General features: G+C 45.4%; 1 long non-coding RNA gene across 1 annotated transcript in view; it reads right to left on the reverse strand.

The window, feature by feature from the left end:
* The window catches only part of LOC144594424 (uncharacterized), a 329,156-nt gene that overhangs the window by 69,031 nt on the left and 239,422 nt on the right, over positions 1–20,703 (reverse strand). The window lies entirely within an intron of this gene.

Here is a 20,703-nt window from a genome sequence, read left to right on the forward strand (position 1 = left end):
GCAATGCTGACTGCGAGATTGGTGCGGTGACAAGAAATACCACACCATCAACGGCAATTGATTCCCTTCACCAGCAACCTTCCATGTCATTCCTTGAATGCGTGCCATGGAATCCTTTACATTCTCCTGAGAGGGCAGATTTGGACAGCACAACATCTCGGCTCACAAATGAGAAACAGCACCAAAAAAGTGAGAGGTTTCCATTCCTTTCTGAATCGACAAGGTCAAAAGGAGGTTTAATAGAGATGTGATTAAGTATGATATGATGTTATTACTCAGCATGATGTTAAGCATGATTAGATGCTATTATTCAGTTAGACAGGTACATGAATAGGACAGGTTTGAGGGGATATGGACGCGGGCAGGTGGGACTAGTGTAGACAATAGACAATAGACAATAGGTGCAGGAGTAGGCCATTCAGCCCTTCTAGCCAGCAGCGCCATTCAATGTGATCATGGCTGATCACCGCCAATCAGTACCCCGTTCCTGCCTTCTCCCCATACCCCCTGACTCCGCTATCATTAAGAGCTCTATCTAACTCTCTCCTGAAACCATCCAGAGAATTGGCCTCCACTGCCTTCTGAGGCAGAGAATTCCGCAGATTTACAACTCTGAGTGAAAAGGTTTTTGCTCATCTCCGTTCTAAATGGCCTACTCCTTGTAGCTGGGACATATTGGCTGGCATGGGCAAGTTTTGGGCCGAAGGGCCTGTTTCCACACTGTGTCACTCTGTGACTCGAAGACTATGAATACTCAGTATTGACAGAATGTCTAATTCCCCCATTAAGGAGTTTTCAACTAGAGATTCAATTGAAAGCAATCAGTTAAAGTGTTAAGAGTATTTGGGTTACTTTGCCAAAAGGATCCTTGATTAGAATCACTTGCTGGAAAATAGAAAACCGTTCCTTCTAAGGAGAAATTGGATACATACTGTAACAGAAAAAGAAGCAAAGTATTGAGGAAATAAGGGCACATTTTGGTTAATCCCATCAGAGTCATTGTCATCACAAGGTCCTTTGGCTTAACTTCTGTTGCAATTTCAATTACGAATTTACAAAAATTAAAATGTTCATTAAAACAACATTGCCCAGAAATTGCTGCAGTTGTTAGGTGGAGTATATTTACTTTCAGTTGTGAGCTGAGAATGGCTGTGCGTATTGGACTTCCTCATGCAGGAAAGCATAAAAGCTCAGAACCAGGGGTTTTCCAGAACCAGGGGCCACAGTTTAAGAATAAAGGGTAGGCCATTTAGGATTGAGATGAGGGAAAACTTTTTCACCCCGAGAGTTGTGAATCTGTGGAAGACAGTGGAGGCCAATTCACTGGATGTTTTCAAGAGAGAGATAGATTTAGCTCCCAGTGCTAACGGAATCAAGGGACATGGGGAAAAAGCAGGAACAGGGTACTGATTTTAGACGATCAGCAATGTTCATATTGAATTTTGTTGGCATGGGGAAGTTGGGTATAAGGGGTTGTTTCCGAGCTGTGGCTCGAAGGGCCGAATGGCCTACTCCTGCACCTATTTCGATATTTCTATATCAGAGAGGAGCTGAGTGCATAGGGATCAGGTGGAATGGCAAGGATCAGAAGTTGTTAGCTTGGATGGAGCCTGGGGCCAGGCTAGCTCAAGGTTCAGTGAGGCTTTCAGCAAGGATGGGGTGGAAGGCAGAATAGAGACTGAAGCCCGACTGATGGCTGGGCCAGCCATTGGAGGATGGGCAGGGGATTAGGGATGATGAGGCAGGGGTCTGTGCCAATGAAGATGGGGGTGAGTGGGGATTGGGTTGGGAGAGAGTTTGACAGGGGTGGCATGATGGCGCAGCGGTAGAGTTGCTGCCTTGCAGCGAATGCAGCGCCGGAGACCCGGGTTCGATCCCGACTACGGGTGCTGTCTGTACGGAGATTGTACGTTCTCCCCGTGACCTGCGTGGGTTTTCTCCGAGATCTTCGGTTTCCTCCCACATTCCAAAGACGTACAGCTTTGTAGGTTAATTGGCTTGGTAAATGTTAAAATTATCCCTAGTGGGTGGAGGATAGTGTTAATGTGCGGGGATCGCTGGTCGGCGCGGACCCAGTGGGCCGAAAGGGCCTGTTTCCGCGCTGTATCTCTAAACTAAACTAAACTAAACTGAACTAAGACACAGAGAGATTGTTGGATGGGAATGGAATGGACATTGGATGAGTCCATTCTGGGATAGTATCTGGGAGAGATCAGGAAGCTATTTATGTAAGGTGGTGTTAGGAGGTAAGATGAGAGGGGAAAGTTTAGTTTAATTTAGTTTAGAGATACACTGCGGAAAAAGGCCCTTCGGCCCACCGAGTCCGTGCTGACCAACGATCCCCGCACACTAACACTCCCCCACACCCACTAGGGACAATTTACATTTATACCGAGCCAATTAACCTACAAACCTGTACATCTTTGGAGTGTGGGAGGAAACCAAAGATCTCGGAGAAAACCTGCGCAGGTCACGGGGAGAACGTACAATCTCCGTACAGACTGTGCCCGTAGTCGGGATCGAACCCTGGTCTCTGGCGCTGTAAGGTTAGCAACTCTACCACTGCGCCACCGTGCCGTCCACTCATTTAAGGTGAGAGGGGGAAGATTGAATAGGAATTTGAGGGGCAACTTCTTCACAAACAGGGAGGTGGGTGTAGAGAATGAGCTGCCACAGGGGGCAGTTAAGTCAGGTCCTAGAAGAACATTGAAAATACATTTGGACAGGTACATGGATAGAAAAGTTGAGATGGATATGGTCCAACCATGGGCTGGTGGGACTAATGTAGATGTGGCCTTTTGGTAGGCATGGGGAAGTTGGGCATAAGGGGTAGATGTATGACTTATGGCTCAATTCTAAAAGTATAGAATTTATCTTACTAGGGCCCAATGTGTTACACAGGCATTGCTGCCAAGGGAAAGTCCAATGATAACTATTCACAGGACATAATGTACCAATATATGTACAATGTGAACATGGCCTAGAAATCTGTTAAAACATGCCCTATGCAGGAAACAAGTGAGTTCCAATGTGACACTAAATGTCCTGAAAATGGCCATTATCATTCTCCCTGGGTTTTTTCTACATGGCAACACAATTTAATTTGCACATTGCCTAAATAAACAGTGTTATGCATTCTAATGACTAAACCCTTATTTTAATTTGCAAAACTCCAAAACAAATCATATTCCACGACGCCATTTATAAAATAGATTGCTCGACAATTTGAAACAACCACTCCAGTACAAGGGGCCACAGTTTAAGAATAAGGGATAGGCCATTTAGAACGGAGATGAGGAAGAACTTTTTCAGTCAGAGAGTGGTGAAGGTGTGGAATTCTCTGCCTCAGAAGGCAGTGGAGGCCAGTTCGTTGGATGCTTTCAAGAGAGAGCTGGATAGAGCTCTTAAGGATAGCGGAGTGAGGGGGTATGGGGAGAAGGCAGGAACGGGGTACTGATTGAGAGTGATCAGCCATGATCGCATTGAATGGCGGTGCTGGCTCGAAGGGCTGAATGGCCTACTCCTGCACCTATTGTCCATTGTCTATTGTCTATTGTCCCACGTTAACTCACAAGGAACTTCACCCGGACACCAGGAAAATAATCGCAAATCACCTTCACCACAAATTAGTCCTTCTCTGCAAAAATGAAAATGAGGCCCTAAATTTCTGCATGCCTCCCAATCCCTACTTGTGCAAGCACAGTAGAATCCACTTCTGTCCAACCTTTCCCTGTAGCTAATAGCACTGAATCCACAAATTTACAAAGACGTGCAGGTTGCAGGTTAATTGGCTTCTGTAAATTGTCCCTAGTGTGTCGGTTGGACCAGTGTGTGGGTGATCATTGGTCAGTGTGGAGTTGGTGGGCCGAAGTCTGAAGAAGGGTCTCGACCCGAAGCGTTACCTATTCCTTTTCTCCAGAGATGCTGTCTGACCATCTGAGTTACTCCAGCTCCTTGTGTCTATCTTTCGTGGGCCGAAGGGCCTGTTTCCACACCGTCTCTGTAAACTAAACTAAACTAAGTGAAATAACTGCAAACAAAACCAAATAAAAAGTTGTAGGTAGGAGAAAAAAACCCTGCAGATGTTGGTTTAAATCGAAGGTAGACACAAAATGCTGGAGTAACTCAGCGGGTCAAACTGTTGAGACCCGCTGAGTTACTCCAGCATTTTGACCCGCTGAGTTACCCCAGCGTTTTGTGTCTACCATAGAGTTGTAGGTGCTGAGTGCACATTGGGCTGGGATCTCAGTCTCAGCCAAAAATGAAACTTGGGCCTAATATGTGTGCAATCCAAATTGACAAAATAACAAGAATACACTGGGTATGGCATCATTTCAGTTCACTCCAATATAAATCAAAACAAGCTGTCGAGCTTTTAGGATAAACATTTGAATCTAAAGGGCAGCAATTGTGCCTGTGGAAACATTATGGTAATTCATCACTTTGCTTGAAAAAAAGGCATTATTAAAACATAGGGAGCAAAACAATTTGCTCATTTTTAGCAATTGAGGTGGTGGATTGGGATGTGTGATTGATGAGGTGGAGAATCAGGGATGGGATTGTTTGTAAAATATACTTGTGGCTTACGGTTTTCTCTCCGGGAAAACTGATAACCATGTGTTAAGTTTAGAGATACAGCACGGAAACAGGCCCTTCGGCCCACCGGGTCCGCGCCGACCGGCGATCCCTGCACACTAACAGTATCCTACACACACTAGGGACATTTCACACATACACCAAGCCAATTAACCTACATACCTGTACGTCCTTGGAGTGTGGGAGGAAACCGAAGATCTCGGAGAAAACCCACGCAAGTCACGGGGAGAACGTACAAACTCAGTACAGACAGCACCCGTAGTCGGGATCGAACCCGGGTCTCCGGCGCTGCATTCGCTGTAAGGCAGCAACTCTACCGCTGCGCCACCGTGACCGCTCTATGCAGCGTGTTGTTGCATAGTAGGACGCCTGATCATCCCGTTCCCCTAGGGGTTACTTTATCTCTTGTCCCTCTTGATCCCAGGAATGAGTGGGTTAACGTACGATGAGCATTTGACGACACTGGGCCTGTACTCACTGGAGTTTAGAAGGATGAGGGGGAACCTCATTGAAACATACCGAATAGTGAAAGGCTCGGACAGAGTGGATGAGGAGAGGATGTTTCCACTAGTGGGAGAGTCTAGGACTAGAGGTCATAGCCTTAGAATTAAAGAATGTTCCTTTGGGAAGGAGACGAGGAGGAATTTCTTTAGTCAGAAGGTGGTGAATCGGTGGAATTCATTGCCACAGAAGGCTGTGGAGGCCAAGTCAATGGATATTTTTAAGGCAGAGATAGACAGATTCTTGATTAATACAGGTGTCAGGGGTTATGGGGAGAAGGCAGGAGAATGGGGTTAGGTGGGAGAGATAGATCAGCCATGATTGAATGGCGGAGTAGACTTGATGGGCCGAATAGCCTAATTCTGCTCCAATCACTTATGAACATGAATTAGAAAAGTCAAGCGCAATATTTTCCTTTAAGAGAGTGGGCCTTTTTTTTGCATACATTTCACTGCTTTTTGCTGCACATTCTGAGAAATCTATCCTGCCATCATTAATATTAATCGCAGAAGGACACTGCCTTGTCTGATCGATGCCAAACAGACCACATAAACATTGTTAGGATCCAGTCCCTGGGCTCAGTTTTATAGCTTTGCACCTGGCGCAGATAACTATAAAACAGCCACTGCCAAATCACCCAGATATTTCATAAGAGCACTTGGCTTCAATGGAACAGCAAAATTTATAGGCAACTAAAGTAGAGAAAGGATTATAAGAAGAAAACACATTGATGTCATGATCTCTGTCTGCATTAACCTTTATGCAGTTTGCATGCAGACAGTCGAATTTACAGCACATTATTTATCAAATTAAAAACCGCAAATATATTAGATTTGAATCTTGTCAGCATTGTACTGAAAGGAAAATGCTCAACCTTTCTGACGAAGCTTTAAAGATTCAGCTAGAGACGTACCACAGTGCCTGGAGCCACAACTCAGCGTTCCTGCAAACTCCTGATGCACAGGGCCAATTTACACTGGCTGGTCACACCGACAAGGAGGGTGGCAAATCGCACTAGCTACTGTCATTTAGGAGGCGAAGCCTAGAGGACAGCTCTAAGAACATCCCTAACAAACATAGACCACAAAATGCTGGGGTAACTCAGCGGGACAGGCAGCAAATCTGGAGAGAAGGAACGGGTGACGTTTCGGGTCGAGCCTGGGTTTCAGATGAAGAAGAAGGGTCTCGACTCGAAACGTCACCCATTCCCTCTCTCCAGAGATGCTGCCTGTTAAGCTGAGTTACTCCAGCATTTTGTGTCCATCCTCGGTGTAAACCAGCATCTGCAGTTCCTTCCTGCACATCCCTAACAAATTTGACAAAAGGCTAAGCTAAGATATGGGTTCAAGTATAAGGAATACTGTAAAAAAGACATGTCGTCAGAGATATCAAGGAGATTCATAGCTTTATCTAATATATAATATATAGAACTATTACATATTTCAATTTTCAGCTACTTTAAAACTATTAGGATTGAACTAAATAACTTTAAGAAATTAAAATGATTTTTTTGCTTCCTTCGCCTTCTAATTCAGAGCCTTAGTTTCTCCTCTGAAATAACTGAGGTCTCCAATCCTACAAAATGTAGGAACTGGCAAAGACAGACAGGTGAGTTCTGAATCCCAGGATGGATGGGCTCTGATGTTGGACTCCACATGACAGCACATTTGCAGAAACCCAACAATCACTCAAGTTTCAGTCGAGGAAAGCTGGTGGTTCTGGTTGGAATTCCACACAGCAAGATTCGGCCCAGTATATAACCTGACCCATCTCAACCTGGCCACGTTAAATAGATGCATCATCTATGGATATTTAATAAATTGCATAATTCAACCACAGTATAGAATTGGTGGAGCTGATTCTCAGTACACCTGATCTTGCATTGGGTGTTTAAAAAAGGTCGGCACGGTGGCGCAGCGGTAGAGTTGCAGCCTTACAGCGAATGCAGCGCCGGAGACCCGGGTTCGATCCCGACTACGGGTGCTGTCTGTACAGAGTTTGTACGGTCTACCTGTGACCTGCATGGGCTTTCTCTGAGATCTTCGGTTTCCTCCCTCACTCCAAAGAAGTACAGGTATGTAGGTTAATTGACTTGGTAAATGTTTTTAAAAAATTGTCCCTAGTGGGTATAGGATAGTGTTAATGTGCGGGGATCGCTGGTCGGAGCAGACTCGGTGGGCCGAAAGGGCCTGTTTCCGGCTGTATCTCTAAACTAAACTAAACTAATAGTTATTAGGCAAAGGTTTTTACCCTAAATTATCATTGCAGGTAAAATATAATGAAGGAGAACTCCAAGTAAAATAGGCAAATTTACGATAAATGGCTATCTTCTCGAAACGTGTGAAATGAATCAAAGGATGTAAAATGAATGTAAAATGAGTGAGGCAGATGAAGCTGATTAATAAATAGAGTCATAGAATCATCTATGACCCTTCAGCCCTTCGGCCCAACTTGCCCACACTGGGCAACATGTTCCAGCCACACTAGTCCCACCTGCCAGCATTTGGTCCATATCCCTCCAAACCTGTTCTATTCTCTTTCATATTGTGTACCAAGATCTCCTACATACAGTGGAACCCTACCATTTGATACTAAACTGTTAATAATACTAATGAAATCGGAACAAGTCTAACTTCAATGTTGTAAGTCAGGGTAATGGAGAAAATTCTCCAGAGATACGCGAGATTGATCCCTGGGATGGCGGGACTGACATATGAGGAAAGATTAAAAAGACTAGGCTTGTATTCACTGGAGTTTAGAAGGATGAGAGGGGATCTTATAATAGAAACATATAAATTTATAAAAGGACTAGACAAGCTAGATGCAGGAAAAATGTTCCCAATGTTGGGCAAGTCCAGAACCAGGGGCCACAGTCTTAGAATAAAGGGGAGGCCATTTAAAACTGAGGTGAGAAGGAACTTTTTCACCCAGAGAGTTGTGAATTTGTGGAATTCTCTGCCACAGAAGGCAGTCGAGGCCAAATCACTGGATGGATTTAAGAGAGAGTTAGATCGAGCTCTAGGGGCTAGTGGAATCAAGGAATATGGGGAGAAGGCAGGCACGGGTTACTGATTGTGGATGATCAGCCATGATCACAATGAATGGCGGAGCTGGCTCGAAGGGCCGAATGGCCTCCTCCTGCACCTATTTTCTATGTTTCTATGTTACTGCCTGACCCGCTGAGTTACCCCAGCATTTTGTGTCTATTTAATAATAATAATAATAATAATAATAATAATATATTCCTCTATTTGTCCCACACCGGGGAAATTTACAGTGTTACAGCAACAAAGTGGACAGCAAGAGAGCATTTTCAGTGTAACTGGCATCCTTCCTACACAAAGCCTCCCAACCTGGATGGATGTCACGGTGGTTGTATTGGGTTAGATCATGGAACACTCCACTTGACCAAGAAAAAGAAGAAGCATAATGGTAAGAACAGATATCTTTAATTTCATTGGAATGGTGGGACTGCTGAAATAAGCTGCCTTGCGAGGCCAGGGGATTATTTAAATAAGACTGGCTTCAGTTCACTGAGGCATGATTGAAGTACAGGATTGATGGACTGTTAGCGATGCTTGTAAAAACTATGAATTGTGTCAACGCCAGGTAAATGTTCGGGAGAACCCTTGAGGAAATTCCCAGCACAAATATTTTGAGCGGTTGTCCGTCCTTACTGGCAATTAATGCAGCAGATCTTTCTTCTCTTGGTGATTAAATGAGACACGATAGGACATCATAATCATCTCAGCTGGATGCTTTTCCAATTGCTGGCGGGATTACCTATTATCTTGAGTGTCGCTCTTACTGGTTTAACATTTTTTTTTTTTTTTGCTTTAATAACTACTTGGCCGACCGTCATAAAGTTAAATAAAAACAGCTACTTTATTAGTTAGGGTTGGGACCACTTAGCCAGGAAGCACATGAAGCTGCTGGAAGAGGCTTTTTTTACTGGCTTCGAATGTTTTCTCAGCGTTGGGGAAAAATCTAATGATATCACCAGATGGCCCGGGGAAGTAGCCCCTTCACACCTCACTGCATGTCACTGAAGATCTCCACTGCTTCTCATGCCTCTCTTTAGTCAGTGCAATCCATTTCATTCCACTCCAGGAGATAAAATTGGCGTGTCAAAAATGTAATGCTACGGTGGTTATGGGAGATTTCAACATGCAGGTAGACTGGGAAAATCAGGTTGGAAATGGACCCCAGGAAAGAGAGTTTGTAGAGTGCCTTCGAGATGGATTCTTAGAACAGCTTGTACTGGAGCCTACCAGGGAGAAGGCAATTCTGGATTTAGTGTTGTGTAATGATCCTGATCTGATAAGGGGACTAGAGGTAAAAGAGCCATTAGGAGGCAGTGATCACAACATGATAAGTTTTACTCTGCAAATGGAAAGGCAGAAGGGAAAATCGGAAGTGTCGGTATTACAGTATAGCAAGGGGGATTACAGAGGCATGAGGCGGGAGCTGGCCAAAATTGATTGGAAGGAGGCCCTAGCAGGGAAGACGGTAGAACAGCAATGGCAGGTATTCCTGGGAATAATGCAGAGGTTGCAGGATCAATTTATTCCAAAGAGGTGGAAAGACTCTAAGGGGAGTAAGAGACACCTGTGGCTGACAAGGGAAGTCAGGGACAGCATAAAAATTAAGGAGAGGAAGTATAACATAGCAAAGAAGAGTGGGAAGACAGAGGATTGGGACTCTTTTAAAGAGCAACAAAAGTTAACTAAAAAGGCAATACGAGGAGAAAAGATGAGGTACGAGGGTAAACTAGCCAATAATATAAAGGAGGATAGCAAAAGTTTTTTTAGGTACGTGAAGAGGAAAAAAATAGTCAAGGCAAATGTGGGTCCCTTGAAGACAGAAGCAGGGGAATTTATTATGGGGAACAAAGAAATGGCAGACGAGTTAAACCGTTACTTTGGATCTGTCTTCACTGAGGAAGATACACACAATCTCCCAAATGTTCTAGGGGCTGGAGAACCTAGGGTGATGGAGGAACTGAAGGAAATCCACATTAGGCAGGAAATGGTTTTGGGTAGACTGATGGGACTGAAGGCTGATAAATCCCCAGGGCCTGATGGTCTGCATCCCAGAGTACTTAAGGAGGTGGCTCTAGAAATAGTGGAAGCATTGGAGATCATTTTTCAATGTTCTATAGATTCAGGATCAGTTCCTGTGGATTGGAGAATAGCAAATGTTATCCCACTTTTTAAGAAAGGAGGGAGAGAGAAAACGGGTAATTATAGACCAGTTAGTCTGACATCAGTGGTGGGGAAAATGCTGGAGTCAATTATAAAAGACGAAATTGCTGAGCATTTGGATAGCAGTAACGGGATCGTTCCGAGTCAGCATGGATTTACGAAGGGGAAATCATGCTTGACAAATCTACTGGAATTTTTTGAGGATGTAACTAGGAAAATTGACAAGGGAGAGTCAGTGGATGTGGTGTACCTCGACTTTCAGAAAGCCTTCGACAAGGTCCCACATAGGAGATTAGTGGGCAAAATTAGGGCACATGGTATTGGGGGTAGGGTACTGACATGGATAGAAAATTGGTTAACAGACAGAAAGCAAAGAGTGGGGATAAATGGGTCCCTTTCGGAATGGCAGGCAGTGACCAGTGGGGTACCGCAAGGTTCGGTGCTGGGACCCCAGCTATTTACGATATACATTAATGACTTAGACGAAGGGATTAAAAGTACCATTAGCAAATTTGCAGATGATACTAAGTTGGGGGGTAGTGTGAATTGTGAGGAAGATGCAATAAGGCTGCAGGGTGACCTGGACAGGTTGTGTGAGTGGGCGGATACATGGCAGATGCAGTTTAATGTAGATAAGTGTGAGGTTATTCACTTTGGAAGTAAGAATAGAAAGGCAGATTATTATCTGAATGGTGTCAAGTTAGGAGGAGGGGGAGTTCAACGAGATCTGGGTGTCCTAGTGCATCAGTCAATGAAAGGAAGCATGCAGGTTCAGCAGGCAGTGAAGAAAGCCAATGGAATGTTGGCCTTCGTAACAAGAGGAGTTGAGTATAGGAGCAAAGAGGTCCTTCTACAGTTGTACCGGGCCCTGGTGAGACCGCACCTGGAGTACTGTGTGCAGTTTTGGTCTCCAAATTTGAGGAAGGATATTCTTGCTATGGAGGGCGTGCAGCGTAGGTTCACTAGATTAATTCCCGGAATGGCGGGACTGTCGTATGTTGAAAGGCTGGAGCGATTGGGCTTGTATACACTGGAATTTAGAAGGATGAGGGGGGATCTTATTGAAACATATAAGATAATTAGGGGATTGGACACATTAGAGGCAGATAACATGTTCCCAATGTTGGGGGAGTCCAGAACAAGGGGCCACAGTTTGAGAATAAGGGGTAGGCCATTTAGAACGGAGATGAGGAAGAACTTTTTCAGTCAGAGGGTGGTGAAGGTGTGGAATTCTCTGCCTCAGAAGGCAGTGGAGGCCAGTTCGTTGGATGCTTTCAAGAGAGAGCTGGATAGAGCTCTTAAGGATAGCGGAGTGAGGGGGTATGGGGAGAAGGCAGGAACGGGGTACTGATTGATAGTGATCAGCCATGATCGCATTGAATGGCGGTGCTGGCTCGAAGGGCTGAATGGCCTACTCCTGCACCTATTGTCTATTGTCTATTGTCTATTGTCCTTCTACTTGGGTTGCACCTTTGCTGCCCGCAGTTGGCAGCACAGTTACCACCATTACTAGCTGACGTTACCTGCAGGTAACTAACTGCACCCAAACAACTCAAAAGCCCCTCAGCAAGCCACATACTAACATCTTTAGTTTAGTTTAGTTTAGAGATACAGCGTGGAAACAGGCCCCTTCGGCCCTCCGGGTCTGCGCCGACCAGCGATCCCCAGCACATCAACACTATCCTACACACACAAGGGATAATTTTTCATTTTATACCAAGCCAGTTAACCTACATACCTGCACGTCTTTGGAGTGTGGGAGGAAACCGAAGATCTCGGAGAAAACCTACGCAGGTCACGGGGAGAACGTACAAACTCTGTACAGACAGCACCCGTAGTCGGGATGGAACCCGGGTCTCCGGCGCTGCATTCGCTGTAAGGCAGCAACTCTACCGCTGCGCCACCGTGACCGTGACCTCTTCTTATCGTGAAAACTATATGTAACAAAATATCGAGCAATAAATGGTGTATATCCGACCATCTGCATAAATAGAAGAGTCATCCATTGACTCCAAAGACGTACAGGTTTGCAGATTAATTGGCTTGGTAGAAATGTAAATTGTCCCTAGCGTGCGTAGGATAGTGTTAATGTGCGGGGATCGCTGGTCGGTGCGGACCCGGTGGGCCGAAGGGCCTGTTTCCGCGCTGTATCTCTAAACTAAACTAAACTAAACATTGCAATGACAGAAAGTGGGCAAACAGAATTGAAGATGACAATGCAAGGAGTTTGAGTAACGTCCTTTTATATATTTTTAATAATTCTCAAGGTTGATGATAACCATGAATTATTATAGTAATTGAGACAAAGATATAAGTGGCAGTGACATATCGGCAGCAATATGGCACAGCATCTCAGCCTCTGTGAGCTGGATTCAATCCTCATCTCTAGTGCTGCCTTGTGGGGCTATTACATTCTCTTCATGAATGCATGGGTTTTCACCAGTTTCCTGAACCGAGGATTGAATCCAGCACATCACCACAAGACCGGTAGGTCAATTAGCTGCCGTAAATTGCCCTTGTGCGAAGGAGAGTGGTTAAATCTAGGCAAGGGGAGTTAGAAACATAGAAAAATAAGTGCAGGAGGAGGCCATTCAGCCCTTCGGGGCAGCACCACCATTCAATATGATCATGTCTGATCATCTAAACTCAGTGCCCCATTCCTGCTTTCTTCCCCATATCCCTCGATTCCTTTAGCTCCAAGAGCTAAATCTAACACTCTCTTGAAGTCTTTGGAGTGCGGGAGGAAACTGGAGCACCCAAAGAAAACCCAAGCGGTTATGGGGCGAATGTACAAACTCTGTACAGACAGCACCCGAGGTCAGGATCGAACCAGAGTCTCCGGCACTAAGGCAGCAACTCTACCACTGCACCACTGTGCTGGCCTAAAATGGTTAGCAGTGAGGCGAGGGAGGGGCAAATTTAGTTTCTGGTTACTGATCGAGTTTTCACATTAAGGTATCACAAAATGCTGGAGTAACTCAGCGGGTCAGGCAGCATCTCTGGAGAGAAGGAATGGGTGACGTTTTGGGACGGAACCCGCTCCCTCCCCTGACATCAGTCTGAAGAAGGGTCTCGACCCCGAAACGTCACCCATTCCGTCTCTCCAGAGATGCTGCCTGACCCGCTGAGCAACTCCAGCATTTTGTGATACCTTCCATTTGTACCAGCATCTGCAGTTATTTTCCTACACGCGTTTCCACATTAGATTAGTTTGTATAAAGTATGGAAAAGAACAAAACCTCATGCAATTCTCCCCCTCAGGCAGCCCCCATTCAATGCAAAAGCACAGTACATACTGTTGGGAGTTAATATTGGGAGTTAATGGGAATGTGAGGGTAATAAAATATGATTAGTGTAGGATGAATAGAAATGGGTGATTGAAGGCCAGCAAGGGCTTAATGGACCGAATAACCTGTTTGTAGGCTGCAACACTCTATAACTCCCAACGCTCTTCAATTGACCAGGTCAATTTTAATGTTTAGGATGGAACTGCAGATGCTGGTTCACACCAAAGATAGGCACAAAATGCTGGAGTAACTCAGCGGGTCAGGCAGCATCTCTGGAGAGAAGGAATGGGTGACATTTCGGGTCGAGTCTGACGAAGGGTCTCGACCCGAAACGTCACCCATTCCTTCTCTCCAGAGATGCTGCCTGACCCTCTGAGTTACTCCAACAATTTGAGTTCATCTTCAATGTTATTGTTATTTGTTTGAATTCATTTTGCATGAATTGGCTGCCACATTTTACAAGGTTCAATGGTGACTGTCCTAAAATATCCTTCAGTCATCATCAGCAAAATAATTTGGGATGGTCTGAAAAATACTTTCTACTCTAGTGTTAAGATGAACTTCTGGCTCGTCAACGTAACAGCCCTCACAAAACTGGAGCACGCAAACAGACAGTGTTTTCAGGTCTCCCAGGTCACCTCCAATTCTGAGGCTATGGCCTCTGGTCTTTGTCTCTCCCACTAGTGGAAACATCCTCTCCACATCCACTCTATCCAGGCCTTTCACTGTTCAGTCTGTTTCAATGAGGTCCCCCCTCATCCAGCTAAACTCCAGCAAGTGCAGGCCCAGTGCCTTGTGGCTTAGTGTTCAAATTTAATTGATATTCTACTTATCTTCAAGGTGCTATATGAATGTAAATTGTTGTAATATTCTTAATTCTTAAGGGGTTGGACAGGCTAGATGCAGGAAGATTGTTCCCGATGTTGGGGAAGTCTAGAACAAGGGGTCACAGTTTAAGGATAAGGGGGAAGTCTTTTAGGACCGAGATGAGAACGTTTTTTTTCACACAGAGAGTGGTGAATCTGTGGAATTCTCTGCCACAGAAGGTAGTTGAGGCCAGTTCATTGGCTATATTTAAGAGGGAGTTAGATGTGGCCCTTGTGGCTAAAGGGATCAGGGGGTATGGAGAGAAGGCAGGTACGGGATACTGAGTTGGATGATCAGCCATGATCATATTGAATGGCGGTGCAGGCTCGAAGGGCCGAATGGCCTACTCCTGCACCTATTTTCTATGTTTCTATGTTTCTAATATACACAGCCTGATGTCTGCACCATCACAACAACGCTTTCATTTTTTCTAAACGAGGAATTTGTTTACACGATTTCTGATTTTCGAAGGTATCTTCAATTAAAAGCTACTTTGCAAAACAGTTTTTGAATGAGTAAAACCTGCAACATCTTAGGAAGGTAACAGAGTAAATAAAAGCCTTACTCATTTAGATTTCCAGCTTTTTAATTGAAACTCCAAATTGTGAAACTCTACAAAATGTAACCTTTAAATACATCACCAGGTGGCGCTAAATGTCATACGCAGACAGATGACATTAATAAACAGATTAAAGTCTTGCAACACGTCAAGTTTGATGGAGAATAATTAAAAACCAAAGGAACAGAACATGGAAAGGAAATGGAAATGGAAAGGATGCAACTGGATAGAGGAACAAAGTTAAATCAGATTCCAGATTTAAATCAGATCGAGAGCTAAAAAGTATAAATCACAGAATTTGATTTACAAAGTCATCATATTCCAGCAGTGTTAATACCTTCAAAAATTTCCATCAATGAAAATATTTTTAAATTAAAGGGCGGCACGGTGGCGCAGAGGTAGAGTTGTTGCATTACAGACCCGGGTTCGATCCCGACTACGGGTGCTGTCTGTACGGAGTTTGTACGTACAAACTCCGCACTGACAGCACCCGTAGTCGGGATCGAACACCACCGCTACACCACCGTGCCACCCCCTACAACCACACGAGATGTAACACCTGCTCCTGTACCTCCTTCCACGCCCCCATCCAGCATGACCACATGGGTTTTATCTGAAATCTTCGGTTTCCTCCCACACTCCAAAGACCTACAGGTTTGCATGTTAATTGGCTTGGTATAAATGTAAAATTGTCCCTGGAGAGTGTAGGATAGTATTAGTGTGCGGGGATCGCTGTTCGGTGCGGACTCGGTGGGCCATTGGGCCTGTTTCCACGCTGAATCTCTAAACTAAACTACCTGGGGAGGGGTGGTTTGGATGGGAAGTTATGAGTGAACCAAGGAGTCGCGGAGGGAGTCTGTATACATCCACCACATTGGATCATTAAGTTCAAATAATTTACTTGCTAAGTATAGCTGCAAAATTTACTCCTAAAAGGTGTATATAATAATTGATTTAAGGGTTAGTAAGTAATAGGCCAATGAACATTTTGCTTTAAAGCTTTTGCTTTATATTCTTGCTGCAAAATTCAACAGTACATGCTGGCAAACACACTCGACAATAGGAGCCAGGCCTTTGTGATCTTTCCTTCACTTGATGCACTTTTATGGAAGAATACAGAGGATATCTGGGTCTGAGTCAGTTACATGGGTGGGGGAGTCAGGTAGAGGGTGGAACATGGTGCGATCAACAGTAAACATTGACTGCGTAATCAATGTTATATTACCTTGATAACAACAATGTGATGAACATGAGAGGAATAGATCGGGTAGATGCACAGAGTCTTTTACCCAGAGTAGGGGAATCGAGGACCAGAGGACATAGGTTCAAGGTGAAGGGGAAAAGATTGAATAGGAATCCGAGGGGTAACTTTCTCACACAGAGGGTGGTGGGTGAATTGAACAAGTTGCCAGAGGAGGTAGTTGAGTTGGGACTATCCCACCGTTTAAGAAACAGTTGGACAGGTACATGGATAGGACAGGTTTGGAGGGATATGGACCAAGCGCAGGCAAGTGGGACTAGTGTAGCTGGGACATTGTTGGCTGGTGTGGGCGAGTTGGGCCGAAGGGCCTGTTTCCACACTGTATCACTCTATGACTCTGTGACTCTCTGGACAGTAGTTTGCAGAGATCTTCCTGCCTGACCAACCTGGTGTTGAAGCAACACGCCAAGTTACTCTAAGTACAATCTAGACTCAAAATAGTCATATTCGTTGACAATATTAAATGACGAAGAATGCGGCACGGTGGCGCAGCGGTAGAGTTGCTGCCTTACAGCGAATGCAGCGCCGGAGACCCGGGTTCGATCCTGACTATGGGTGCTGTCTGTACGGAGTTTGTGCATTCTCCCCGTGACCTGCGTGGGTTTTCTCCGAGATCTCCGGTTTCCTCCCACGCTCCAAAGACGTGCAGGTATGTAGGTTAATTGGCTTGGTATAATTGTAAATTGTCCCTACTGTATGCAGGATGGTGCTAGCATGCGGGGATCGCTGGTCGGCGTGGACTCGGTGGGCCAAATGGCGCTGTATCTCTAAAACTAAAAAAAACTAAAAAGAGGCCAGTAAAACTGAAGACACAATCCATAAATCACAGAATGAGTAAAACAAGAGCAGACTGAACAATAGAAAGTGAAAACTGTGACAGGGCAAATGAAAAGAACTACACATTGAAAAAAAAAATGACAACATGCATAACCATTGAATGGCGTTGAAATGACCAAGGATTAAATTGCTCGGGGGAGAGGTGAATTAGTTTAGTTTAGTTTAGTTTAGAGATACAGCGCGGAAACAGGCCCTTCGACCCACCGGGTCCGCGCCGACCAGCGATCCCCGCACACTAACACTATCCTACACACACTAGGGACAATTTTTACATTTACCAAGCCAATTAACCTACAAACATGTATGTCTTTGGAGTGTGGGAGGAAACCGAAGATCTCGGAGAAAACCCACGCAGGTCACGGGGAGAACGTACAAACTCCGTACAGACGGAGCCCGTAGTCGGGATGGAACCCGGGTCTCCGGCGCAGCATTCGCTGTAAGGCAGCAACTCTACCGCTGCGTGCCCTTAGTAGACCCAGCACTTGTTATGCTAAATCAACATTGAACAGCATTCAAAAAATCCAATGAGATTTACAATGCAGAGCCTAAAGAGCAAAATACCAGTTCAAGATCAAATGACAGAACATTTAACATTTAAATGACATTTGGATAGGTACATGGACAGGAAAGGTTTAGTAGGATATGTCCCAAATCTGGATAAATGAGACTAGCTTAGATGGGGCATCTTAGTCAGCATGGACAAGTTGAGCTGAAGGGGCTGTTTGATCATGCCACAGGTTTAAAGTTAAAAAAGTCACTGAAAGTTGCCGATTCATATTTTATTTCCAGGTCTTAACAAAAATTGCATTGAATAGAGAAAATAAACAGCTGCAGTTCAAAAAAGAATTTTCATGTTGAGATAAAATTAGTCGTGATCTATTTAATAGCAGAGAAAGTTTCAGGGAAAGAATGGCTACTATTTAAGTGTCATGGAGTCACAGAGTCATACTGCATGGAAACAGACTGTGATATTCTCCTTAATCAAGAAAGCAACTGCCCCTTCACTTTTACCACCACCCCGACCTCATCGGGCCTCAAACTGCCCCTTCACTTTTACCACCACCCCGACCAGCACCTTTCCCCCTTGAACATTAAACTGCCAGGCCTGTTCCTCGCTTAGCCAAGTTTCGTATTGGCCACAAAGCCCCAGTCGCAAGTATCTATCCACACCCTGTGTTCATCAGCTTTCCTTCAGCATTAAGTAGCTGCAATTTGGGCGGTACAGCAGTAGCGTTGCTGCCTTACGGTGCCAGAGACTTGGGTTCCATCCTGACTATGGCCGTTATCGGTATGGAGTTTGTATGTTCCCCCTGTGACTGTGAGGGATTTTAGATTTAGATTTAGATTTTAGATTTAGAGATACAGCGCAGAAACAGGCCATTCGGCCCACCGAGTCTGCGCCGTCCAGCGATCCCCGCACATTAACACTATCCTACACACACTAGGGACAATTTTTACATTTACCCAGTCAATTAACCTACATACCTCCAGGTGCTTCAGTTTCTTCCCACAGACCTGTGGGTTTATAGGTTAATTGGCGTCTTCAATTGTCCCTTGTGTGTAGGGTAGAACGAGTACGGGTGATCGTTTGTCAGCGTGGACCCGGTGGGCTGAAGGGCTTGTTTCCACACTGTATCTCTAAACTAAACTCATTTAATCCAACTGTTTTATCCTCACTCCAGTAGGCCCGGCTCGCCCGGCACAGACAACGATGGGTCCCGCGCCCCGAGAGGGAGGGGGACCCGTGAGAAACCACCAAGAGAGAGGTGGGATGTCAAGGAGTGAGGATGAAGGTCAACGAAGAGCATGGTGGGCCTTCGAAGAGCAAGGAACGCCATCGGAAACTGAGGAAGGCCCTCAGATCTCCCTTCTTTAACACCAAGGAGCTCACCGTCTCAGGTTGAGACCGATGTCGGGAAGCTCCAAGCCACATGATGTTCGACCAGCCCCGACCCGGGGTAGATCGCCCGGCGCGGGGGAGCTGAGATTCCCTCCCGAAGCAGGAGCTTGATCGCCCCGACGAGGAAGGCTCGCCGCCGACTACGGGAGTAAAATCGCCCCGTCAACGGAAGGTTGGAGGCCAAAGAAGGGAAGAGATTCAACTTTTTCTCCGCCTTCCATCACAGTGAGGAATGTAGAGGAGTCACTGTGGTGGATGTTCATGTTAAAATGTATTTTGTGTGTCCGCTTGTTTTTTATCGGTGTGACTGTACGGCAAATGGAATTCCTCACAAGTTGCAAAACATACTTGGCTAATAAAGTATGATTGTGATGATGATGATGAGAAGCACCTGACGAGCACCGCGGAGCCGCCAAGAGAGGGACGTGAGAGGCGGAGATCAGACGGGCCCCCGGTGGGTGTCGGAGGCCGGTCGAGGGCGCGCCACCGAGAACAAGGAGCCCGGCGTGGGTGTGGCGCCAAGAACAACGACGGACCATTGGGGACCACATGGAACACTAGCTTTGTCGACGCCCTTTACATGGCGACACTTTGCATACTCTGGATGTGGTGTGCAAAACAACCAATTTCACTGTGACAATAGACAATAGGTGCAGGAGTAGGCCATTCGGCCCCTCGAGCCACACGTGGTAATAAAGTATCAATCAATCAATCACTCAAAATTTCAGCTATCTAAAGGCCTTCCTTGTGCTGTTTTAAAACTCCCTAAAATCTGTTTCTGGGACCTCATCCTTCCTTTAATTTAAGTCACTGGCACCAATGCAGCCTGGAACGTTTCGTTTAGTTTAGTTTAGTTTAGTTTAGTTTAGTTTAGAGATACAGCGCGGAAACAGGCCCTTTCGGCCCACCGGGTCGGCGCCGCCCAGCGATCCCCGCACATTAACACCATCCTACACCCACACTAGGGACAATTTTTACATTTGCCCAGCCAATTAACCTACAAACCTGCACGTCTTTGGAGTGCGGGAGGAAACCAAAGATCTCGGAGAAAACCCGCGCAGGTCACGGGGAGAACGTACAAACTCCGTACAGACGGCGCCCGTAGTCGGGATCGAACCTGGGTCTCCAGCGCTGCATTCGCTGTAACGCAGCAACTCTACTGCTGCGCCACCGTGACCGCCCAAACCCATGCCCTTCAGAATGCATGTTAACCGTGGCCCTAACATTAGAGAGGGAACAAACCATTCTGGAGTCACGATAATGACAAACTATCTACCTCTTTTTCTAATGAATACCATCAACTACTGCCCTTTTCCTATCCACTTTTGTAGCTGTGCCATGTGATACTAGGCTCTGCCAATGGTTATACCCCCTGGGGGATTTATATGACGTGTTCTCAAAATGACTTACCCCCAGTTTAATGCCAACCCATTCTCTTCTGAATCTGTGAAACTATCATAGAAACATATCAAATTCTTAAAGGATTGGACAGGCTAGATGCAGGAAAAATGTTCCCGATGTTGAGGGAGTCCAGAACCAGGGGCCACAGTCTAAGAATAAAGGGGAGGCCATTTAAAACTGAGGTGAGAAGAAACTTTTTCACCCAGAGAGTTGTGAATTTGTGGAATTCTCTGCCACAGAAGGTAGTGGAGGCCAATTCACTGCATGAATTTAAAAGAGAGTTAGATAGA

Source organism: Rhinoraja longicauda, chromosome 6 (assembly GCF_053455715.1).
Source record: "Rhinoraja longicauda isolate Sanriku21f chromosome 6, sRhiLon1.1, whole genome shotgun sequence".
Classification (NCBI taxonomy): domain Eukaryota; kingdom Metazoa; phylum Chordata; class Chondrichthyes; order Rajiformes; family Arhynchobatidae; genus Rhinoraja; species Rhinoraja longicauda.